General features: G+C 31.9%; 1 protein-coding gene across 7 annotated transcripts in view; it reads left to right on the top strand.

The window, feature by feature from the left end:
* LOC129948825 (dual specificity calcium/calmodulin-dependent 3',5'-cyclic nucleotide phosphodiesterase 1) overlaps positions 1-26,981 on the top strand; it is a 501,195-nt gene that overhangs the window by 305,308 nt on the left and 168,906 nt on the right. The gene's annotated exons all lie outside the window — the stretch shown is intronic.

The raw sequence follows: 26,981 nt of genomic DNA, 5'->3' as shown, positions 1-26,981 counted from the left end.
CCACCTACTCAAATTTTATTACATTCGAAAAGTTACTGAACGGTGTGAGAGATGTAGGGCGGGCGATATAATGAAGACGTTAAACTGATTTATTTTGTAGCTGTAGTGTGTTCAAACAATGAACAATGAACGAGTGAATAATGACGTGATTAAACCATACTCAGTCTCATTCCCATCCTGATGGTGAAACCGATATTTTCAAGCTAAAGAAAAAACCTAAACAACCCAAAAACAAATAAATATAAAGGTAAAGGCAAAGGCAAAGGCAATAATGCTTCATTAAACGTAAGGTACATAAGGCTTATACACGGTACTATATAACTTAGTTAGAGAGTTGATGAAGCTTGTTATTTTAGCAATACAGAAGAATTTTAATGATGCCCCCATAAAAACAAAAGAAACAAAAAGTTAAATTATTATGGTTGTTGAATTTTGATATACCAACCAACCATGGAAGGAGCATTAACAACAAACTTAATTGATTCAAGAATTCTTTTGTTTTTACGCTCGTAAATAAATTCGAAATATTTCAAGAGCTTTTTTTGAAGGTAAAATGATAAATTTCATGATAATTTTCATGACAAAGTTTACCATTAATGTCAAATAAATTAGAAGATCTTTCTATTTTCGTTAATTTTTGTGAGTTTGTGTCAAATTACTTGAGGACAAATCTGGACATAAATGGAACTAAACTTCCTGAAATGTAACCCCAATATCTTTCTTTCATTCCATTGATTTCACGGTTTATCCTTGAAAACCTTCTAAGAAAGTTCAGTTTGTATCATCCACATAAAAATAACATTCCATCACCAGCACCATTGGTATTAAGAATATCACATTGCAATATAATTGGTACAACTTGTGTCATGTATCTTCAAAATAAAGTCAAGGAAATAATTCTGAGAATATGAGAAATCCTTGTAGTCCACTTTGTGTACTTTCTCTTCATTTCCTAGAAGTTGTTTCTTTTAATTTTATTTGTAGAATAAGTAGTATTTCCATTATTATATAAATAAACATAGAAAACAAATTTCAAAGAAGTGCTGATGGCTCATTATGTCGAATTAGTTAATTAATATCAAAATCTTAAGAAAGCCCAAAGATAAATTTAACAAAATTTATTAGGAAAATTCCTTCGTACTGGACAAAATAAAATTCTGATAACTCCTGAGTTTCTTGCTTGTTCATAAAATAATTTAAAAATATCTTTAAAACAATAAAATTATTTAAAACAAAACATATTTAAAATAAAAAAAAACATAGGGAGTTTATAAGAATTTAATGAATAATAAAGTTGAGTCATTTGAAGCCTTTAGCAGCCTTTAAAGATATCGTATGATATTTTTATACCATCGAGTTGAAAGTTCTTATCTATTTTCTACTTGCATTCCATTTCTATTGAAAGTAGAATTCTTGAACCCAGCTTATATTTTTCAAATAATTTGGATAAGGTTTCGCTTCATTCCCTCTTACCCCTCATTTAAATATTGAAGAGAAACTTAAATGGGATTCTTTTTTAGAAGGAATGGTTAATCTAACTACGTTTTCTGCTAAAATCTGATGTAGAAGAAGAGTATCAGCAACTTTTTTTTAAGGGTTTGAAAATGTATTGGTTTATAGATGAATAGATGGATAGAAAAGAAATCTGCGTTGTAAAGTTGCAATTCTTTGAGAGTTAGAGTACTAATGGGGAGACCCGGCTTGATTCACATTTAAGTTAAGGTCTCACAAAAGCTAAGGGATTAAGGGATATAGGGACTAACGTTTAATAAAACTGTAGGATCAGTTGGACTTGTTAATGATCAGCACAGGCTCGAAAACTTAACTCAGTGTCGGAAATAATTGTAAGTTCGGGAGTGAAAATGTGATATCTTACGGTTGGTGGAATGTTATGAATTGACAATGAGTTGTAAGAAATTTTAACGGAACCAAGTCCGAAATGGGCCAACATGATTTTGGAGTAAGGTAGAACCAGATAGCGAAAAAATAACCTTTAATATTTGTACCCGTGGCATGATGGTTAATACGTTGGAATGTCATGTCAGAGGTCTTGGTTTCGATAGACGCCTATAATAACCACGGGTACTGCCTCTTGCGAGGAATTGAAAATTCTCCAAGAGTAATTCTTGTCATGAAAAGTGCTTTTTCAAACTAGCAGTTCGGATTCGAAAAAAATAACAAAAGATCAATGTGGCTTACTTGAGGAACTCCTAACTTTGCATTATTGTGATCGGAGATTGAGAATTGAAAACAACTCTTTAAATCCGGCAGTGAAAAATCAAGGTCTTTAAGTTTAACGTAAATAATTAAGTGACCGATTTTATTAAAGGCTTTACTAAAGTCTGTGATGATAACGCCAACTTAATTTCTTTCTCTAATTCGTTTAGAGTTCTAGACACAAAGTAAAATTGGTAAGAAAGTAGATCCGAAACGTTGTTGTAATCTCGAAAAGTTTAATTGTAAGCTTGGCTAAGGGACAGTGCAAGCTCTTATACTTACTAACTTAAAGTGGCGCTAAAATCCTGTGCGAACTAGGGCCTCACCCAAAAAACTTCTCCATCTAGCTAGGTCCCTAGCTAGATGTCTCCAGTTTCGCGCTCCAAGTTGGGTGAGGTCACTTTCCACTTGTGCTCGCCACCTGATCCGCGATCTTCCTCTACTGCACTGTCTTGTGGGTGACTTTCCTGCCCGGACCATTGGTTTCCATGCGCTCTACGCGACCCAGCCAAGGATTTATACCCTTTTGGCTAAGTCTCCTTCATTGTACGGCCCGTAAAGCTCGTCGTTCCATCGTCTCATGCACTCCCTTTCGATCCATACGGGACCGTAGATCACACGAAGATCTTTTCTCTCGAACCGACCCAAAGTGAATTGCTTTCTTAGTCCAAAGAAACAGCGCTGGTGTTGTTTTCTGCGTTTACAGCGGAGTCTAGGTAGACGAAGTCCTTGACCAGTACTAGTTACGTCTGTCGATGGTGAATTTTTAACCAAGACGTCGGTGTTGTATGTCCTTTCTTGACGACAGCATGTTCTTAGTTTTGCCCTCATCAACCGTTAAACCCATTTTTGCCGCCTCTCCCTCAATACTCACAAAAGCTCCATTGACATCACGCTGAGTTCTTCTGATTATATCAATGTCATCAGCATATGCTAGTAATTGGACAGACTTTTGAAATATAGTGCCTCTAGTGTTGACGTGTGAGCTCTGCACTATTCTTTTAAGCACTATGTTAAAAAAATCACATGACAGCGCATCTAAAACCTTTTTGACATCGAAAGATTCTGTTAAGTTGCACAAACGGACGAGTTTGGCTGAGATGCCAAAACTAGACATCTTTACAGCTCGACCCTGTAAATTCTATCATATGCGGCCGTGAAATTGATGAAAAGATGGTGGGTGTCGATTTAGTGTTCTTGGTTTTTTTCCAGGATCTGCCGTAATGTGAATATTTTATCGACTGTCTATTTTCTCATATAAGGACCTATCAGGTTGTTGACGATGGGCCTTAAACGTTTACACATTACGGCAGAGAAGATTTTATAGACTATATAATGTAGACTGATTCCTCTATAGTTGGTGCAGTTTAGAGGGTCTCCTTTTTTCAGGATCAGGCAAACAATACTGAGGTTCCATTCATGCTATAAAGATAAGTTAGTTCATGCTCCTAACCAACTTATCTCCAGCTGCTTTAAAGAGCTCGGCATTCAAGCCATCCGCTCCAGCGGTTTTATTAGACGTCAGATATGACAATTTTTACTTCGTCTTAGTCGGGAGGACGGGACTGTTGGCTTTCGTCGTATATGTTGAATGGATCAGCCATTATACAGTCTGCAGAAGTGGTTCTTTCATATCCTCAGCATTGACTGCCGTGCAAGCTCTTATAATTGCCTCATAATTCTATTAAGGCATCAGTCTTTTACTAGATCATTTATCAACAAAATAGGATCAAGTTTAAATGTTGGAAAGAACAATAAAGCCATCTACGGGAAGACAGTTAATCAAATTTGAATGCATTAAATTATTACCAAGTAAAAAAAAGTATGGGAGATAAATGACAACCCTGTGGTATCAATCTACTTTAATAATTTCGTCATTGATTAGTACCTAAAGCAATAAAAATTCAATTATTTTCCCTTAGACAAAATGTATGAAAATGATTTAATAAAACAATGCAATTTTAATTTTCCAAGAAACTTTTTGAACTTTCTACCTAGACTAATAAAATCTGCTCTCTTTTTTAATTGGTATAGTTTTCTATTGAAACCCCTTTACGCAAATTAAACTTAAATTAAATTCCATAAGGTTTACAATATTCCCTCTAAAATTTCGAAAGGTTATTCCAATCAAACTAACCCTGATTCATAACATTGCTCATATCAGCAGAATCCTTTGTTACATATATCTATATCATATCATAGAAATCTCTCTAGTTCCAACATCAATTTAAAAAACCACTTTAAATACCTTCCCCACATCAATAAACCTTATAAAGGTATATTTGAGTTTGTGTGTACTGAACTTGAAAATAAGCATGTTTATCTAATTCAGTGTACCAAATAAATGGAATAAATCTTCAGTAATTATCAGAAGCCAATTTTATTTCAAGGGGTTTGGGGATGCACTCTATGTAGAAAATAGTCCTTGATTTTCTAACTACATACAAACGTTTGACTTTCTGATCCCGAACTGCAGAAAAAAGGAGCAATTTTATTTAACCACAATATAAACATACATACATCTAAATTAACTTCTATATGAACACAATCACAAAATAAGTTTATCGATAAAATATATAGAAATGAGTTCACAGGGTGGGTCAAAAGTGACTTCCTAATTTAACGTGTCTATCTGTACTCGCCTCTAAGTCGATTGTATTCAAACTTGCAATTTTAGACCTTTAGGACGTTCACATAGGTGTTTTTTTTTAAATTTTGTTTAAAGAACAAAAATTACAGTAGGGGAGCCACAAAAATTTGTTGGTAAAAAAACGGGTCAACATTTTTGAATGAAATTTAAAAGTAAACGTATATTTATAAATACTTAATAACTGCATGAAAAAATATTTCGAGAAAAAAAATGAAAAATGTTTACATCTAATAATTGTATTTAAAAAAAAATAAACCTTTTAACGAGTTTCGAAAAAAATATTTAACTTTCGAAAACATTCTTATTTTGAAGCGATATTTTTAAGATCTTAAAATATAGTTACTATTTTTAACCGACTCTTTGAATATAGCAGCAAGTTCATTGATTTTATTGTTAAAGAAAAAATTAAAGAATTACGATTTTTTTAAAATTAGTAAGAAACTTTTGACCCACCCTGTAGAAGTACACACAATATCCTTCACTATTAGTACCACTACTAGACAAATATGCTTAAATGCGGTAAAAACATATAAATTGATCCAATGTACATAAGGTTTGAGGTTTCGATAAACCTTTTCTCTCTATGAGCCGTCAAGGACTTTTAATTAAAGCAGTTAGTCATCCTATGTTAAAGTAGCTTCCAACTACCAGTCTATAGATTTCCCATCAGACTCTCTCAATCCAAATCCCAAGCCAAACACACAAAAAACCCACATTGAATGGGAAAGGATTTCATAGACAAATATATATTTTCAAATAGCGCACAATTTCAATACGTATACGCCATGCCATCCATTCCAGAGCAACGCCATCCTTTGCCATATCGCCAGCCCGGCCTTAAACGAGTAGGTTGTAGCGTAAAGCGTATGGCGGTGCGGTGCATGGTGTGTTGTGATGTGACGCTGGCTTTAAACCACAAAGTATGTGTATGGAGGACTTTTGTGCAAATGAACAGAGAAGGATCCGGATGATGCTTCGTTATAATCCAACCACTAAAATTGGGACAATTCATGGAGTGTTATGTATAGTTTCACTTCTCTACTGCACTTCACTTTGGAGATCTCATATACCATTCCCTGCTTCCGCCCGCCTCCTACACTACCACTTGTCCCATCAAATGACATGACTCTAGGTTTTGTTTGGGTTCTGTGCTTTTGGACCTGGTGCTATATACTGCATGGCAGAATCCTTCTAGAGTGCACTTGGGAATTTTCGTTCCTCTCCTTTTAATACATATATTTTTTTTTTGAAAAACACACATACATATATATATGTCCTATTCACATAGATATTTCCACTTTAATGGAGACACGTATTTGGTACAAAGTGTATAGGTACTTGAGATACTTCCTGATGACTGGGATCCTGGGTGCTTGTTCCCAGGTCCGGGATGATGCTGTGGGTGTGAAATGAAATGTGCTGCATATATTTATGTCCTTTGTTAAAGAATTATTGAACTGTGCGCGTTTTAAGAATGTGAATTGAAACATTTCATTGTGTCCTGTGCTGTCAATGTGCACTGTATGACGGCATAGAGTGTACTCGATGTGTGAATATTTTTATATTTCCACATCCACATTTGTGTAGGTACAACAGAATCCTAATAATCCTCTAGGGATATATAAGGATCTTATTGAAGCACTATTTTGTTCAGAGTCCTTCTATTTGACACTTCACTTGAAAAGAGCATTTTTTTATATTTTTTGACAATAAGACAAAAGGATCATGATATGAAGTTATGAAAATATTTATCCCTAGAATTTTAACTCATAGATTTTGAAAATAAAATTTATGTACTCAAGTTGGAGATAAGGATAAGAACATTTCATATTTCTTATGGATCAAAAGACTTATATGCATTTTTTATTTTGTGTGGAATTTGAAAAGAATATTCTAAACTATTTGTTCGACTTTCTTTATTGTTTATTTTCTTCGAAGGAGCACAATTGAAAGTGGTACTAACATATATTTTTTTAAAAGAATTCATCTCTACGAGTAATTCTATTTTATTTATTTTTATTCTATTTGTGAAAAGAAAGTGTATCAAAGTAATGTGCATATCTTAGGAATGATATTTGTTTCTTTATTTTTCGTTCATGCTTAAAGGATGAGGATATTTTATGTAGGAATCCTTCAAAAAGAATTCGTAAGGAAATGTACGAAATTCTTATTTTGAAACATGTTTTTTGCATGTTAAACTTTAACATTTATGCTACAATACAGTAAATATATTTGCTTTGATGAACGTGTGTCTAAAAATAGGTTTGAAATTAATATACAGAAGAACAATTTTTCAATTTTAAAAATATTTACAAAAAAAAGATGCGACCTACCTTTAACTTCCCCTTCGTGCCCGCCTGTGGATATTGCTAAAAGTTTAATAAATTATTCATAACACCAATTTGTCAAAGATACAAAGATCTCAAAACCAATGATCACCAATTCTGGTAGCATTTTTTAAAAGTTTTATTTTTTATAACAAAAATTCTTATTAAATTTTTCAAAGAAAACAATTTTACGTTAACAACAATATTAGGTATATAACAAAATAATTTTGAAGCCAGTGCCTTCATTTATTCTCGAGATATTTGAGTAGAATAAATCAATTTTTATCAATTTTTAACTTCCCATAGGAAGTTATTGTAATGGGTCCGATTTGTCAAATTGAAAATTTTGACATTTCTCGACGTTTCAAGGTCCCTAGAGTCGAAATAAAAGATTTTTAGAAAGATGTCTGTGCGTGCGTGTGTACGTACGTTTGTACGTCCGTACGTCCGGACGTTCGCGACGTTTATTTCGTCGTCCATAGCTCAAGAACCATAAGAGATATCGATTTCAAATAAATTTTGTTATACAGATAACAGAAAGATGCAGAAAGGGCTCTCAAGAAAATTGCGTGGGTGGTTTTTTTACCATAGCAGATTGAAAAAAAGGTGAAAATTTTGGTTAACCTTAAATATCTTACGAACCAAAAACGATAGAGACTTGAATTAAATTGTATATAATATATTGTAACGTGATACCAAACAGGTATATTTTTTGAAAAAAATCAATATAACGGTTTTTTTATAAATCAATAAAACTGAAAAAAAAAATTTGTCACCTACAAAATTTTACGACTGAAATATGATTTCATCTCCAAAACAATTTTGTGCAACAAAGGATAATGTTTTTGACATCTGATAAAATTTTGAGAAAAATCTAATTGACAGTTTTTTTTACAAAAAATAAAAACCTAAAAAAAAATGTATAAAAGTTGATAAAAATTGATTTTCGACTCAAATATCTTTTCAAACTTTGAGATATTGGCTTTAATTTACTTTTATCTTTCAAAACATCTTATTGTCAACATTAAGTTAAAGTTTGAAAAAAATCGAATTGACAGTTTTTTTACAAAAAATAAAAACTTAAAAAAAAAATGTATAAAAGTTGGTAAAAATTGATTTTCGACTCAAATATCTCTTTAAAAATTTTAAATATTGGCTTCAAACTAATTTTATCTTATAAGAAATATTGTTTTCAACAGTTGGTAAAATTTTTAAAAAATTCGAATTGACAGTTTTTTACAAAAAATAAAACTCTAAAAAAAAAACAATACTAAAACTTGGTAAAAATTTACTTTCGGCTCAAATAGCTTTTCAAAAATTAAAAATATTGGCTTCAAACTTATTTTATTTCAGAGAAAATATTGTTTTTAATATTCAGTAATTTTTATATAAAAATCCAACAGTCCGTTTTTTTCATAAAAAATAAAATCTACAAAAAATAGTGCGCAAATTTGGTAAAAATACATATAGACAAACTTTTAAGGAAGACAAATCGACAGACGGGATGGGAAGTTATCAGTGTGGGTCGCATCCCAGCCTCTTTTTAGTATTGTTTTTATTTTATTGTAAGAAATTGTTATTTGTAATTTTCTCAAAATTTTATCAAATGTCTAAAACATTATTTTGGAGGTTATATCATTTTTAGAGGTTGGGTTCCTGTTTCTTAAAATCCCTATTTTAAAATCCTGTTTCTTATAATCCCGCTTTTTGTAATTCCGTTTTTTATATTCCCGTTTCTTAAAATCCTGTTTTTTTACTATAATTTAATTATTAAAAATTAAAAATTAAAATAAATTAAAAAAATGAGATATTTTTCTAGATTCATTTTATTGCAACTTTTAACAACTACAACATTTCAATTTCTAAAATATTTTAAAGACTTTAAAGATCAAATTTGCATGGAAGAGCCAGTGGGGGTATTTTATATGGGATTAGAAAATCTTTATGGGGTAATTTTATTAATTTTAAAGTTATTGAATCTAAAATTATTTTTCATATTTAAATGCTAGGATTGGTGAATATCAAAATTCTTCCGCTAATATTTTACGAGTTGCACTGGCCGAGAGTAGATGTTCTAGAGATAAAATTTATAACCGCAACGGGCGGAGTTTAACAGAATTGTTTGAAGTTTTCGGTCCATTCGTCTTAAATGGGTCTTCTTATAGTGATGAATGTGGCGAATTCACTTTTGTTAGCGAGCAGGGACAATCCGTGCTTGACTTTGCTGCGATTTCAGGGGACTGGCGGAACATTAGCGATGACTTTGAAGTTGCACTTGTCAACTGTTCGGCTCATTTCCCAATTGTTATTAAAATTCAGCTAACGGAGCCAAACCATCTAGCTACACCTTCTAGTTTTAATTAGCTGAAATGCTCGGAGAATAATGCAACACTCTATAGAAGCCTCCTCTCTCGACACTTACTATCTCTGGCCCAACAATCCGCAGTCTCGTCTGAAGTGGTGTGTGAAAGAATAGAACGGGTTATAAATACTCTGCAGCAACTTTTGCGTTGAAGAGTACACACACTTTTGTAGCTAAAAAGGTATGGTTTGATAAGGATTGTAGAATCTCCGGAAACTTTCGTTTCTTTACTTAAAAATGTTTAGAACGACCAATTCTCAATTTTTCAAAAACATTTATCTTCGCGTTAATAATGATTTTAAAAAAAGATTTGCTCAGTTAAGAAAATCACCTATTTAAAATACGTGGCTAAGAAATTGGAAAACTGCACAAACTCAAAGATATTTTGGGAGACAGTGCGCGAACTTGGTGGGCGCAATCAGAGTATGAGGTTCTATTTAGAAGCTCAGACGTTAGCAGCTCATTTTAAAACTCTACTCTCAGCTGATGAAGACCTTCATACCTTTGGTTACGCGTTACCTGATACTAGTCAACGAGCTGGATTGAGAATTCTCATAGCCCGAATTGGAAGTAACGCTCCAAAAAATGAAAAATAGCAAGGCTCCTGGCCTAGACGGCATATCAGTCGAGTTTTATAAAAACAGGAAAACTGATTTCAAAAACTACCACGTGTCCTTTTATAACAAGTTTTACAATGATGGATGTGTACCTATCAGTTTCAACGATCTGTAATTTTTGCCATTTTTAAAAAAAGGTGATACTAAGGCTGCGGAAAATTAAAGAGGTATTTCAATTTTAAATTCAATAAAAAAAACTTTTACTGCAATCCTATATGAAAGACTCACAAAATGGATTAAGGATAACAGTCTTTTGAGCATCTTTCAAGCCGGTTTCCACAGAGATTTTTCAACCATGGATCATATCTTTGCCATTTCAAGCATTGGTCAACAATTTATATATAGGAAAAAGAAATTATACACTTGCTTAGTTGATTTTAAAGCTGCATTTGATAAAGTCAATAGACAAGCTTTAATCTACAAACTCTCTTGTATTGGTTTGTCACGAAAGTTTCTCCAAGTGTATGCAAGTTTTATTTCGTCAATAAATGCAGGGGTATGCGACGGTTTCACATTTTCAAATCGATTTGAAACAACTTCAGGTGTTCCTCAAGGTTGTATCCTCAGCCCATTATTATTTGCCTGTTCATAGATGATATCAGCGATCTTCTTCCGGGTGGAGTTAATTTTGCTTACATTTTAATCAAAGTCCTGTTGTACGCGGATGATCTAGTTATTCTTGCTGATAATCCTTTCACGCTACAAATGCAAATAAACCGTCTAAGTTCATTTTGCGAGTCTTGAGGCTTGCAAACTAATACCCAAAAAACTAAGAATGTTGTATTTGAAAAGAGACAATCAAGAAAGCGAGGGAAAAGAAAAATGGTCTCTAAATAATACACATATTGAGGTTGTACAGGAGTTTAAATATTTGGGTGTCCTCTTGAGTCTTGACTTACAATTTAAGCTATCTAAAGCACTCTAAAGAAAAAAGTAACGAAGCTAAATTGGCACTTAACATAATGTGGCCTAAGTTTTTTTTCAAACCAAAATGTTGATTTAACGTCCAAGTACAAAGTTTTCAACGCGACAGTACTCGTAAATGCATGCATGGCAAATGGCGTTCAAGTCGTCGGATACACACTTCGAAGCTTTTGAAACTGTACAAAGGAACTTTTTTAACAGGATATTTCGTTTGCCTAACTCAACACCCAACTACGCTTTATATGTAGAGTCAAGAATAGTCCCTAAATACAAACAAAATTTGAAGGCAAGTGCGAATTTCATTACTGGAGTGATGAAAAGAAGTGAAACTTGTCTTCACTAAATAATTTTAAGAAAATTACTTCGAGTGAATGCTTCCCCCTTTAAAGACTGGAACGAACTAGCTTACTTTGTTGATGTGATTGCTAAGGTGGTTCACAAAATGTTTTTGGATAATCTTACCAGAGCATCTTCATCATCTCTTACTTTAGTAATGAATGAATGAATTCAGCCTCGGTTATAAGTATTATTTTTAGAGCAAGAGTTGAAATCCGAATAATTTTCAAGTTGTTGCTCAGGACAGTTGACGAACATAAGCGGCTTTAGTTCTTGCGTCGATTTAATCTTGGAAGGATGTAAACCGAGATCTTTTCGCAAAATTCGCCATAACGACGTTACAGAGACACATTTGGGTTTTCCATCATAAAATGGCAAACCTTACTGACGAGAAATTTTAAAAGAATGGCAAGAAATATGGCTTGGTTTTCTGTTCCTGTCACTCTATTTTTGTAGCGTCCCTGAATAAATGCACACGCACTAACAGACATTGATCGAAAATCAAGGAACCTTAAAAACCCAACAAATTTCAGTTTCTTTGGGAATCTGAAAAAGAAAGCATTTTTCTAAAGGTTCTTATTTCAGGAAATACTTTCATTTTTTAAAACTGTTGTTTACCTCAATTCATTGCGATTTTTTAAAGTTTCTTAAATATCAATTATTTTTGATATTACAAATTTTAGGAATCATACTCAATTTTGGTTAATTTCTAGTATATTTCAATTCAAATGAAAAATTTAGACAATGCAATTCTAAACTTTTAAAGTCATTTCAAAAAATGTTAATTTCTGTTTAAGTTGATAACTTTTTTCCCACCAAAAAATAAAACAAAAATGACAAATTATATCATTGACAGATTTCAAAATGGCTGACTGAGAAATTGGATCAAAAAAATGTTCTTTTCAGAATGGTTCAGCTCAAAATTGAACGCTCTGCTGAAATAGTTTTCTTCACTTCAAAAATCTTTACTAAAGGTCCTGAGATCTCAGATGTTTTAAATTGGAACTGGCCTCCTATTTCGTTCTATGTAAAAAATCATTTCTGACGTGAGTAATACTTAAACGTGATTGTGCTTAAGGACCTAATTTAGATTTCGACATCATTAATGTAACCTTAATATGTTAGAAACCCTCTGGTATTACTCCATGCTCCAATTCATATTCATTCCATCCATTCTTTCTATCTTAGATTAATCAGAGTGACAAATATACCTTACTTTTTTTAAACTTCTTACTTAATCAAAAAAAGGACAGCGTATAATGGAGCTGTCAAATTGAACAATGGATCCACTTTGATGTTGTGTTTTGAACTTTTCCTTTATTAATTATGTCACATTGAAAATTGTTATTTAAACAATTTAGAATGCAAATGTATCGTAATTTTCCATCTGAATTGTTAATCATTTTAACAGAGAAACAAAATAATTTCTGAGAAAAAATGGACAAATATTGGAGTTTATAAACTTCGAACATTCGAAAAATAAAGATATACATTTAATTTCTGACAATAAATAACTAAATATTGAATCAGGGTGGTTTGGGCATAATCTTATGCATTTAAAAAAAAGAAGGCGTTTTTAAATCAGTTTTAATTTAATCGTCAAAAAGTAAAGTGCCTAAAACACCTTTCAAAACATAATTATTTTCATAAGATTAGGATTGTAAATTATGGAATTATCTTCTTTTGTTTGTTCGAAGTTAAAGGTTCAAGCCATTTGCTATTACCATCTGTTTTTTTTCTCCAGTTAAAAACCATTTTAAAAAAATAATGTAAAAAAGGGGCACATAATTTTGAGTCAATAAAGCCGAATGAAAAATCAACAACAGAAAAAAACAACCATCAATCTCATCATAATAACATTTCTGAATTACAAAAACACAAATTATAAAAGATCAAACACAACAAAATTTTAATTTTAATTCAAAAAAAAAGAAAAAGTATAAAAACATCAAAAGACGTTAAAATGAATAATGTTTTTGTTGTACTCCATTATATTGCCATCACACGTACTACAAACACTTTTCATTTCATTCCATTTTCGTGTTTCAAAATACAAGAAGAAAAAAAAGACTGAAATGTCTAATTTTTAAAAGAGATTATATATTTTGCCCTTTTGTTTTTTTTAGAGTCAAAAAAATCATTTGCCCTAAGGATAACGACGACGACGACTGCGATGTCTGTACAATGAACCGAAATAAAAATCATAACCAAAGATAGATGCTTCCAAAAAAAAGACTCAAAAAATGAAGATAGACAATCATAAAAGCTTAACTGGAAACATTTTTTCTTGTAGATACCACAAAGGGATTAGGCGGTGCTTTTTCCCCAAAAAAATAAATTTACTTTTGATTCGCATCACAATTATCATTTGAAATATTGTATCTTTTCTTTTTTTGATTTCGTCCTTTTTTTCGCACTCCACGCTCCATGCTCCAAACTCAATTTAACCTGACCTTTTGGCAAACGAAGAAACCCAACGAAACGAGCTAGTGACGAAAGTGAAAGAAAACTTCTAAGACTTTAAGTCTTTGTTGGCTAACCCATCTTCATCTTCGTCCAAATAGAAAACAAAAATAAATTACTTTATCAAAACCAAAATAGAAAACTTTTTACGCATCAGAAACCATGAATTTCCCGTGATGTCGTCGTTGGTAGCTATCTTCATGTTTCCATAGCCATCGTTATTCTCATCACCATCACCAACACCATCATCGCCAGGACGAGCAGGACGAACCCCTACAGCTCTGAGCAATCTGTCGATAAATACAAAATAGCTCACTGGGAACAACACAGACAATGCCAAACAATGGCACAGAGTTGAAAGTCGAAAGCAAACTTTAGTCCTTGGAGATGAGGAGTTACTATTCAACTCTCATAGAGTAAGCTGCAGGACTCCACCATCCATCCAATGGAGAGTGGTTCGTTTGCCAGCTAAATAATAATAATAGTACAAATCCTTTTTTACCATCGAATCGCAGTTGTTGTCCTTGTTGAGATATAAATTGAGATACACATCGAAAGTGAATGATCGATTGGTAAATGCTTCGGGCCATAAGTGATTCTACAAGGAAGAAGGAACGAATTTATGGGGGAATGGCAAAGAGTTTATGGTAAAGGATTTGAAGGATGCGAAATAGCATTCATCGTGTTATCCAATCAGACGTAAATTGTGTGTCTTCTTCTTTTTCTTCTGCATGATGTTATCCTTTTTGGAAAGCACACATCTTATTATACGTATCGTATCTGCTACTAGATCGTAAATTGTTTCCTTTGCGGTTTTTCGTCCTTACCTATTGAAATGTTTTATTTTTATTTTCCGAGAAAGGATAACGCGAGGATAATATTCTAATGATGTTATCGTGTCTTGTGTCGTAATAAGTGATGACTGTGGGTATCGTTGTTCTGATTTTTATTCGAAGGATCTGATTGTTTGTTTTTGTTTTCTTTGTTTCCTTAAGGATTTCTAGGATATTCTCTTATTTTATTTGATTTTATTTTATTTAAGGAGCTTTATCTAACTGTGGCAAGATTTTGATATTCGTCGTGCGGATTATATTTGATTTACCTACTTAACAGAAAAAGGGTTATTTATGTTTCGTATACAACGTTAAAGAAAAGGGTTACCCTATTGTGAGTGTGTGTGTGAGTTTTCGAGTGTTTGGTTTTGGCTAGAATATAGAATCTTAAATATAATTTTTGTTTGTTTTTTTTTAACGAAGTGTCAACAAAATTGTATACGTAGCAATCTACATAAAATCCATAAACAAAAATGGAAGATACCTACTTAAAAATTTATATTGTGATGGACTTTCGTCCTTTAGGGAGAATTGGAACACCAGCTAAGCTAGCACTTTAAAGGGGGTAAATAAATATGTAAATAGGAAAGGTACGTGGGTGGTGAATTGGAAAATTTTCAAAATAAGGGTTATAAAGGGAATCAAAATTTTTATTCTTAGGTAAATTTACTTTTGGAACAGAAAGAAAGTAGAAACAAAAATGGAGTTTCTTGTTGTTGTTGATTTATACAACAATAACGAAAAGGGATACTTGAGTTTATTTAGATAATAAAATAAGAAAAGGTATACAAAATTTTAAGATGTTATTCGTTTATATGTCTTGAAATTTTTATTGAGTCTCGTATCTTTATAAATATAAACCACTGAACCATCTTAACATTGTAAAACTGCTTGAAGATTTAATTTTAGACGAAAGGATGTATTATGTATAGGTATTAACTTACTCTCTCTGTTTTTAATGTTAAACCAAGGCCAAATTATAAACACATTAAGGAGATATGTATTATTTCTGAAATGGGACAAGGCTATGGGCGTTTTCTCGGAAGTTTATTTTAGTTGTTAAGGATACCTTTTTACATAGTATTTATTTCTGTAATAACATTTTACTTATAGATGTTAAAAATATTAAAGAAAAGATCCTAGGTTTTTTTTAAAGAGAAACAAATACAAAATTTAATAAACCAAGAAAGAGAAAATCAATTTCAATTCAGAATAAAACTTTAACATACAATTTTGAATTTTTTCAAAGTTTTTATTTGAAATAGAAATAAATGTATGTATTTCATAAAACTCTTAAAAAACAGTTTTGGACAAAGGTTTTAGAAGCTTTTCCGGTTTCGTAAGTGCTCAGAACCTTCAACCTTGATCAATAGAGTAATAAAACAGGGCTTTTATTTGTTTATAAATACAAAATTCTGTATTGAAATAACCTCAGAAAGTCTTGTATGCTTTTTTTTTAACTTTAAAAAGCAAAATCTCATAAACCTGACTTGAAGTGATTTTGCAACAGGATTGGAATTAAGAACATCAAAACCAATCGTTAATTCAGAGGATTGCCAAGAACAGAACCAGTATAAGTTTTTGGACGCTCTTTTAATTTGCAAAGTTTGTTTTGATATTCATACTAAAAGGTTGTAGGTTTTAACAACTTACTTACTTAAGGTGGCGCTACAGTCCGGGGCGGACCTGGGCCTCAACCAACATGCGTCTCCAGCCAGCTCGGTCCCTAGCTAGATATCTTCAGGTTCGCACCCCAAGTTGGTTGAAGTCTCCAACCACCCGAGTGCGCCACCTGAGTCGCGGTCTTCCTCTATTGCGTCGTCCCTCGGGATTGGATTCGAATACCTTCCCGGATAGAGCGTTGATGTCCAGCTATCTAAGCCGTTGGACTTTAATTCTGCTAACTAGGTCAGTGTCGCTGTACAGCCCGTACAGTTCGTCGTTAAATCTTCTCCTCCATTCTCCATCTATGCGTACGGGACCAAAAATCTTCTCTCGAACCATTTTAAGACGCTCTCATCTTTCTTTGACAGGGTCCAGGCCTCAGCACCATAGATGAGAAGCGGGATGATGAGGGTCTTAGAGGACTTTACTTCTCAATTGCCTTCTTAGTCCAAACTAGCAGCGATTTGCAAGAGTTATTCTTCGTTTGATTTCAACGCTGATGTCGTTGTCTGTGGTTATAGCGGTGCCTACGTAGACAAAGTCCTTAACTACCTTAAAGTTATAGCTGTTCATGGTGACGTTTTGTCCAAGACGGTGTTGTTCAGTGTCCTTTGTTGATGACATCATATACTTGGTTTTGCCTTCATTGGCCACTAAACCCATCATCTTCGCTTCCGTCGCAATGCTCAAAAACGCTCCACTGACATCACGCTTTAATCTTCCAATTATGACAATATCATCTGCGTATCCGAGTAGTTGGATGGACCTTTGGAAGACTGTGCCTCTAATATTGACGGGTAAGTCTTGCACAATTCTTCCCAGAACGATATTAAAGGAATCGCATGACAGTGCATCGCCTTGTCTAAAGCCTTTTTGACATCAAATGCATCGGTGAGATCTTTTCCGACCTTGATAGAGCAGCGTGCATTCTTCATCGTAAGTTTGACAGGGATTCCAAAACTAGACATTGTTCTTAAGAGCTCTTCCCTATGGATGCTGTAGTACGTGGTTTTAAAATCAATAAAGAGATGGTGGGTTTTAACAACAGCTTGACATTTAAAGAAAAGTTATATTAATACATGTAACCCTAAAGGCTCAAAATTCAATCCTACATCACTTTATCAATTCTTCAGCCATTAATCATGACTTCCTCAGAACGTTCATTAGATATCTATATAAAAAATTCAGTATGTGTGTATGTCATGTTAAATTTCGACATACTACCATTTTTAAAAATCAAAAGTTTTGATAAAAGATTGGCATTTGAACAGTGTAATACATACGTATGGGAGTATATTCGAGTATAAGACAGTAGTGGATCCAAAATTAAAGGCCCAGTCAATGTCATAAGAAAGATTTTGTATAAGAACTTAATATCAAAATTTTGTTGATGTATGAGCCAAGAAATAGGCCCAAGTTCTTCCAAATACTTTACCTACATTAAACCATCGCAACAAAATAAAATTATGATGGAATAAGAGCTCATTATAAGCGAGAGGGTTCTTTTTCTGTCTCAAATTTTGTTGTTTCCTTCCAACAGACTCGATAAATGTCATGACCCCAATAATAAAAGGATCCGCACGTGGTTTAGACTAAAATGAGGACACAATGAAAACTGGGTATTTAGTATTTACATTGCGCGTACTTAACATGTCCTTTTAGTCCTTGTTGTGTATATACTCACTGCTGTATAGGGTAGATGTATAGCAACCAAGAGCCATCATAATTTTAAATGTCGGGAGTGGAACGAAAACGAAGCATTTCCGTTCCGCTTTACGTGTGTCCTATTCATCGTCGTTCTATACCCTCCATAAGAATAACCCACAAGCAAAACAGTTACGGGCTTTTTTCATAATATTTAACCTTTTTATTTTTATTTAAACGCGATGGAAAACGTTTTGAATGGCCTGACTTGTTGTTGTTCTATACCGTTAAGCTGTTTTTCCTTCTATTCTTTTTGTTATTGTCTTCTATATTCCAATCCACCCTTATGGATATGGAAAACTATGTCATTGTCAAGTGGACAAAATATTTCATTTTATTATGATAATTTTCTAAAGCCGATAAAGTGTGTTGGTAGTTGGTTGGTTGTTTATTTGAATTGAAGGATAAGAGCAGAAAATATTGTTTGCCAATTACGTCAAAGATAGGGAAAGAAAAAGCTTCAAGTGACGAAGTTGTTAAGGAATGTTGGTATTTAATTTGCATAATTTTTTTTTCTTTCTTCTTTCCTTGTTGCTGTTTGTCATATTTTACTGTATGAAAAGGAAGGAACATAAGGCGATAGGAAAATTGAGGTTATGGACGTCTTTGAAAGACGCTTAGCCTCTGAGCCGAGTGTATAAAGTTCATGGAGATATTCAATTTGTAACAATAAAGTAAATATAGCTCAATTTTATGAATAAAGTAAGGCATTATTATGCTTTTTGACAAATTTGGGGAAAGACTAGTTCCATGTGGAAAAAAACATGTGTTTTCTTAGGAAATTTTTCCCAGGACAAAGAAGAAGAAAAAATAATTTCATAAATTGGTACTAAAGGCCATTATTTTAAACAACATGTTTTAATAAGGTAATTATTGGTTGTTTAAGAAAAAAAGGTAGATTGGAACCATTTCCAGATTTCAAATCTGAAAAACAAATTGTAAATTACTTTGTTTGTGACTTTAGAGTATATGTACAAAAATAAAAATAAATAATAATAGTAGCATTAGATACATCTTAATTACAAAACAGATTGGGATAAGAAAGCAAACATAACAGTTTTTTTAAAAACATTTTTTGAAATATTAGAAAAAATATCTATAACCTCAACAACAAAGTCTTGACATTATCGGCATACATAAGATACTTCGAATATTTAAAATTTACCGGAATGTCATTTATAAAAAGGATAAATAATAAAGGGCCAACATGACTTCCTTGCGGAACACCTGAAGTTGCATCAATACTTTTGGATTTTAAATTTCCCAATTTTACAAATTGAACCCGATTCCATTTTTCCAAGTTTTGAAAGCTAAAAAATTAAGATATTATGACTAACTCTATTTGAAGTTTTTGCAAAATCTGTAAAGATAATATCAGTCTGTAAACCTTTTTCGAACCCGAAAAGTACAGAATCGCATAGCAATGAAAGGCTTGTAGCAGTAGATCTTCCAGAAACAAAACCATGTTGGTATAAGGATATTAAATCCTTAACAAAAAAAATATTATTTTTTACAGACAAGCATTTCGAAAATGTTTGGGATCACTGATAATTTGCAGATAGGCCTATAATTGATCACATTTTGCTTCGAATCAGACTTATCTAAATATTGGACTTAAATATAAGAGATTTTGCAACAGTCCAAAAACTGGCCACTTTTTAAAAGCTGATTGAAAATCAAGCTCAGCTGTAATGTTAAAGAAGCAGCGCAGTTTTTTAGTGGAAAAGGGGGCTATGTTATCTAGCCCAGCACTTTTATCTACATCAAGACTAGCTAGAGCTTCAAAAACATCAGAAACAGTTAAGTCTATACTTCCAACATCAATATCATAAGATGGCGAAAAATCAGAGGGTTCACAAGGAGCAGAAGGCAAATAAACAGACTTAAAATAATCAGCAAATCGCATATTACGTATGTAATACTACTGTCACTTACTTTTTTGTCAAAACATTCTTGAAAAATGCATATTTCTGTAAACAAATATGATTTTTTACAGATTTTATTCAAAATTCAAATATTTAGAAAGTTTTCCACTCGTATATGATAACAAGTTCGATTTTGAAATATTAAAGTTTTTAACATTTCAGATAAGGCCTTACAAAATACCTTACAGACGACCTTATCTCTTTCGAAAACTAGTATATACATAAGTAGCACACATTGTTTAAAAAGGTTCAAAAAAGCGCTGTAGACACCAGCTGGAAAAACTGTACGACAACAAATATAAAGAATCGGTATTCCCAAATCGTTGATTTATAGTCCAAAATCTCACAGATATTGTTGAAATATCAACAGAATTAGTGATAAATATTTCGAGTGACGTTTCTAAGCCTCAAAAATGCGAAATCTCGATTAGTGCCTAACGCTTAATTCTTGCACTCTTAATTTTCCATATCCAAAAGGTCTGCTAGAAAATTGGTCTGCTAGAAAATTGGAACACTAATTTGTATAAGTTGAACTGCTTCTAGAGTAACTACTTTGAGGGGCCTGATTATTTGATTTCTAACCATATTTTCGATTTTGTATTCCAAATTAGTATGGTATAATTTTTGTTAGTTTTATCAGAGTAATTAATTAACGTGTATCTCTTATTTCGTTAAAATGCCTTGATAATTCTAACAGATTTTCGGTTCCTATTTTTCTAATAAAACCATTTTATAAAATATCTCATACACTAATTTTGATTTTTTGTCTTCCACTTAAGTTTCAAATTTTAACTTGCTATAAAATATCAACTTATTCGTAAAAAATTTCGAATTCAAAAATTTAATCATGCATCACATTAGGATCTTAAATATCGCAAAGTGAATCCTGTGATTTCGTCCACACATTTGTCTCCTCGCTATTCTTTCCTTTATTCAAAACGATTTGGTCGATTGTGTTCAATTTTTTAAATTATGGTTTTAAGCCCAAAATTAACATTAGTCCCCATTCACAAATTTTGATCAAAAAATGCTAATTCCAAATTTTCGGAAAAGCAGCACAATAAATTCAATTTTTTTTTTTTAATTTTTTTCTTTGAAAAGTTAAAAAGCCATTATTTTCTTTTAAATTTACTCAGAAACTAATGGCCCGCTATAAATATTTTTTTTTTCTGAAGAAGATGATCAAAAAATGTCCAATATCTCAAAAATAGATCAAAAATGTATACAAAAATAAAATAGAAAACCAATAATTATTAGAACTAAATAAATGTTTAACAATAATTATTCTAAAAAATATTGAAAAATTTAATTTAAAAAATCTCTAATGGTTTATAAAAAAAATAATGTACCTACTAAGATTTTTTGAAAAACTAAATGTAATTTAAAATTTTGATATATTTGAAGACCTTAAAATATAGTTACACTATTTTTAATCAGGATTTGTGGAATTTTCAGTATTTTGAATGCAGTTTTATTATTATTCAATATTGTAAACAAATTTGTACGCACATTTTCGACTTTGTCCGCTATAAGCCAAAATTATTTCCAGAACTGCTTTATAATCCAGTCAATAAAAGAAAAAATTGCCTTCTATTCAAAAAAAAAAAAAAACAACAGTTTTGAAACTTGGCACACTTACTAAAGGATGTCTTTGGGTGATGACCCAAAATAATTCCCCAAGAATTTGACGTGAGCTCTAGCGGCAGTTAAGAGAAACATGGTGTTTGTTTCAGTTTTCCACGTTTATCTCGAAAGCCATTTGTCGTATCAAAAAATGTTGTTCAACAAAATTAAAGCTCATTAGATTTTATAAAAAAAAGCTTGCGCAATTTTGTTCGTATCTGTTATAGTTTGTAAAATAACTAGCGGCAGTGAAGACAAACATACGTTTTTTTCGGTTTTCATGTTTATCTTGAAACTATTTATCGTATCAAAAAATAATTAAAAGCTTATTAGTTTTTAATTTGTAAAATAACTCTATAGTCATGTAAGGAACACATGTGATGATTTTTTCAAACACGTTGATGATGATTTTGTTAATAAAACCCTAAAAACATTACCGGAAACTCTTATACTAAAGAAAAAGAACATTGAAAAGAGAAATAGGGCTTAGCATTATATCAGTTGTGCGTCCCAGATCATGCATGTCTCCAATACTAAGCAGCCTTGACTTATTTATATATAGAAAGCTGGGTTCTAAGAAGTTGATAAACCTTATATCAAACTTATGGTTTGTTTTTCGTGCTATGAAGCTCAGTTGTTGGAGATATATTGCCACACTCCACCAGATTCCAGCGATTCATTTAACCAATTTGAGTTCAATAATGCGGACTTAAAAGTCAGAACGTTAGATGGACTACTTCCATAGGAAAAGAAACCGACACACGAAAGCAAAAGCTGAAAAAACTACATTATGCTAAATCAACTGGACAACATGGAGTACTTCCTTTGGAAAAATTTCAGAAAACATATGGCGGATGAAAAAATTTAGTTTTTGAGAATGTGAATGCGTGTGTCGAAGAAATGTTACAGCTAAAACTATATGACACTCTTTGGTTGGCATCAAAGTTTAGTGGCTTTTACATGTTCCAGGATGGAAAGCGTACATGCACTCAATAACAACAGGCTTGTTTAGTAAAAAAAACTTAAATCATTCCTCTTCTGTTCATAAACTTTCCACCATCCGACTACAATACACTTTGTACTATGCTTGCAGTTTGTGTTGCCAAATTGACCGAAAGCCTGGTGGTAAAATTTGACCAATCTATTTATATACAAAGTAAAGAAATCGTTGCCGTAGCTTCATCTAAATCCCGTCTATCAAAATGCGTAGTCAGATTAAATGGATTTCACCTGTTTATGTTCTTTAATGCTCCAATAGGTTTTCTGATAAGTGGAAGTGTCCTGCAAGAGTTATTGAGAACTATATACGCCCCGGTTTCTGTTGAAAAGATGCTGAAAGGAAAAGCTTTCGCTAGAGCTGTTCGTTTTTTAATACTTATATACAGACATCTTTAGCTAATGTAATAATGGAACAAGTCGACATAAACCAACATGAATTAGAGGCAATCCAAAATCTCATGCAAAATTTTCTTGATGATTCTCCTTCGTTATGTGCACTAAAACAAAAGCCTCATTTGATCCAATAGTGGGAAACTATACAAACAAATCTTAACAAACTTAAATCTAATGGACCAACAGCAGCCTTATCGATTCAGTTGTTTAATATGATTACATTGCTTAAAGTTTTGCCCATATTAACTGTGTGAAGAATATGATTCCATATTTCCATGTCACCGGACACTTCTCGTACGCTAAATCATGTCACCTGTACAAAGTAAAAACTTTGTGCAAAAGGGTCACTTTACTATGAGAAGAACTGACTGATTTTGGACATGGATGTGGTTGGACCAGACGATTGAACAAACTTTAATGCGTGGAATGAAGGGTATTGGTGCCTTGACACCAAGGCGAGGAATCGCTGATGGTGTACTTAGCAAATGGTTCTAGGGCTGACTGCTACTCATAAAATTTTCTCATCACTCGAAGAATTCACTAGCGTTCTTTTTTCTACTATAGTCAGCAACATGAAGTTTTTGGGATGGCACGTAAAATTAGGGATTATACAGACAATGAAAAACTGTTCCAAAGTTATTCTTCATTTCCAGTAACAAATGAAATCATGTCAATAGCGAGTAGCATCGTTGGGGATGATAAAGTAACTTGCTTAAATACTTATTCCCTAAATACCTATAGAGTTATTTTACAAACAAATTAATATATTTTTTTAGAAAATTTAATAAACTTTAATTTTGTAGAAGATTACTTTTTTGATACAACAAAAAGTTTTCAAAATAAAATCGAAAAACCGTATGGTTCTCCTCACTTCCGCTAGAGTCATTTTATAAGCTATAATAGATACGAACAAAATCATGAAAGTTTTTGTTTTTAAATTTAATGAGCTTTAGTTTTGTTGAACAACATTTTTTATACGACCAATGGCTTTCGATATAAACGTGAAGAACTGAAACAAACACCATGTTTCTCTTAACTGCCGCTAGAGCTCACGTCAAATTCTTGGGGAATTTTTGATATTTCATCACTAGACATAAGTCAGTAAGTGTGCTAAGTTAGCCTATTAGTTAGTAAATAGTCTGTTAAATTCCTTTTGAACAAATTGCAAATTGTGAAATTAATTTCTTAATGTTTTTTTTTAATTTTGGAAAACGATACGAATCTCGGTCAGTTTAAGACTGATACATCGTGTGTATTTTGAAACGAAGTAATCTAAGATCGTTTTATCAGTCTTTAAGCACACAATATAGTTTGTATTTTAAATTTATTGATAAAATTATGTAAGTAATAGTTTCTTAAAACAAGCATGCCTGTTTAAATTCCATTCCAACCAATTTCTTGATGAAAACCAACATTTTATCCTGGATGACATTTGAGATAAAGCACTATAATGGATCCGCCATCTGAACGCATTCAATTTAATTATTGAGTAAAAATGGAATGAATAATCACATTTGTGAAAATCTTATGAAAAATCATGCCGTTTTTCAATGCAGAAATATTAACCATAAATAAGATGTCAAAATATGAAAATTGAAAAATCATTTTTTTCATATTTTTACAAGATTTTTAAACATAAGAAAAAAACCTAAGACCACGATTTATTGAAAGTATCAAAATTTTAAGTTTTTTGACACTGTTTGAACTCCGCTGGTTTTTACAAATCAAATTATTAAAAAAGTTTATGAGTACTTAAAGGTATCAATGTTTAATAAACTTAATACTTTACTTTCAGCCACCATGTTTTTTCCATTAAATTATTATATTTAAAATATTAACTGCCAAAGCAAAAGCAATCTCAAAATAATCAACAAAACAAAAATGATATTAATATACATCAAGTTTATTTACCGATAAAGTATTACATTTTACATTATTCATTATTTATGTCATTAAATTTCATCAGTGTTGTTTTTTTGTATGTTTTAATTGCAAAAATATTGACAATCTGTTGTTGTTGTATTTAATTACCAAACAATCAGACAACAAAATATAAACAAACAATAAATCCTTCATTAATATTCCTTATCATATTAATTTGTATACATTTTTACCAACCCACTTACCTTTTATTTTTATTTTTGAAAACATGAATTATTTAAACCATTCAAAAAGTAATTCGTAACGTTTGACTTATCGTTATTCATTTATATATAAAAATCTGAATTATTAATAGTTTATGACTTGACCATACGGTGTTTCATATTGGTCATCATATAAACAAATCATATTAAATTGGGATTTAATTAAAAGTTCATCCATCAAAAAATATTCGAGTACACAGAAAAGGATACGTTCTCATTCATTTCCATAAGCCATATGTTTGAAGGATTGAAATAAGGATAAAGGAGAGTGGTTATGAGGATATGATATGTGAGTTCTCATATATATGTATATTTTATCGATCCAGCAATATGTCAAACAATGCGTCGTAAATAATCCGATTCAGATGTTACAGAGAGCCCCCAGAGGCAATCCTTCGTCCTTATACTTTTTTACTCACTCACTTAATCAGAAAGAGAGTTGTTAATATCGTCTGTCATCTCTTTCTCTCGCTCTCTCTCTTATTTTCATTCAAGGATAAAAATAAACCCAATTGGATCATTTAAACATAATCCTTGGAAATTAACGACCAAAAATAAATATTGTGAATACTATGCAAGTAATTCAGGACGGGACGTCTAAGGAAGCATATGTATAGCCCTTGACGATGTCCTTCATATAAACAAAAAAAAATATCTTGTCTATCTATGACAGGACCTTATCACACTGAAAGTTTTTCCAGTGAAAGATAAAATAAAAATATCACGCTTCTATTTTTATGAGGAAGGAGGTGTGATATTATAAGGTCCTTAGAAAATATACGAGCAAAGCATAAGACTACTTTTATATTTTATGTCTTATGTTGGTTTATGATTCATTGTGGCTTATGTCTATCAGCTTGATGGTTATAATGAAGATTTTACTGGTGATTAATAGACGAGACATTAGAGTCTTTTCGACAAAACTTTTCCAATAAAATAAAAAAAGAGCAAACCAACAAACAGGAGACGAAATTTTTGTGCGTCGTATTTTTCATCCAAATTAACTTCAAGGAAAATACAAATACACTTCAACTTAAAGAAAGTTGGACGAAATAAAAGTTTTTCAGGACACGTTGGAAATTTTGAAATAGCCAAAAGTGATAAATTAAGACGTCTAAAAATATAATAACTGGTAAAGGAAATAATAGTCACATGACATTTTACCTGGATAAAAGGAGAAATGAAGTTAAATTTAACATTACGAGCTTAAAAAACTTTGGAAATATAATAATAACTTATAAGAGTCATTATTGGGTGCTTTTGGTCCTTAAAGGAGGGTATGAATATGGCAACAGAATTATGAAACACAAACTATATAATTTATGAGGCTCCCAGAAAAAAAACATTAAAACAATTTGTTCTTGCTTCAAAGGAAGAAAACATTTTTGAACTATTTTTCGAATTTGAGGCACAAAGTATTCCTCACGTAATTCAATGTTTAAATTTCGGGAGCTAATAACAAATTGGAACATTCAAAATTACTTAAAAATGTGTATTTTTGTTCTTCAAAAACTTAAATAAATTTAAGTTAAATCAATTTGTCTCAGTCCCTCGTTTTCAGTCAATTCTCCACAAAATGTTTTCATTTTTAATGTCCTGCAGGATCATAAACAAATCTAACCTTCTAAAATATTTTCAACAAAAAAAAAATTCAAATCAAAACTCACCCAACAAAAACCATAAATTAAAAATGTCATAAAGTTTTGACTTGAAAGCACAAAACAAACAACAAAAAAAAACTAAATTTTAACTTCTGAACTTTCTCCTTTCAGTTGTGAGCTAAAATAATATTATTTAAT

Source organism: Eupeodes corollae, chromosome 3, assembly GCF_945859685.1.
Source record: "Eupeodes corollae chromosome 3, idEupCoro1.1, whole genome shotgun sequence".
In the NCBI taxonomy this organism is placed as follows: Eukaryota; Metazoa; Arthropoda; class Insecta; order Diptera; family Syrphidae; genus Eupeodes; species Eupeodes corollae.
Note: the sequence above shows the minus strand (reverse complement) of the source record. Positions and strands in the feature narration are given on the sequence as shown.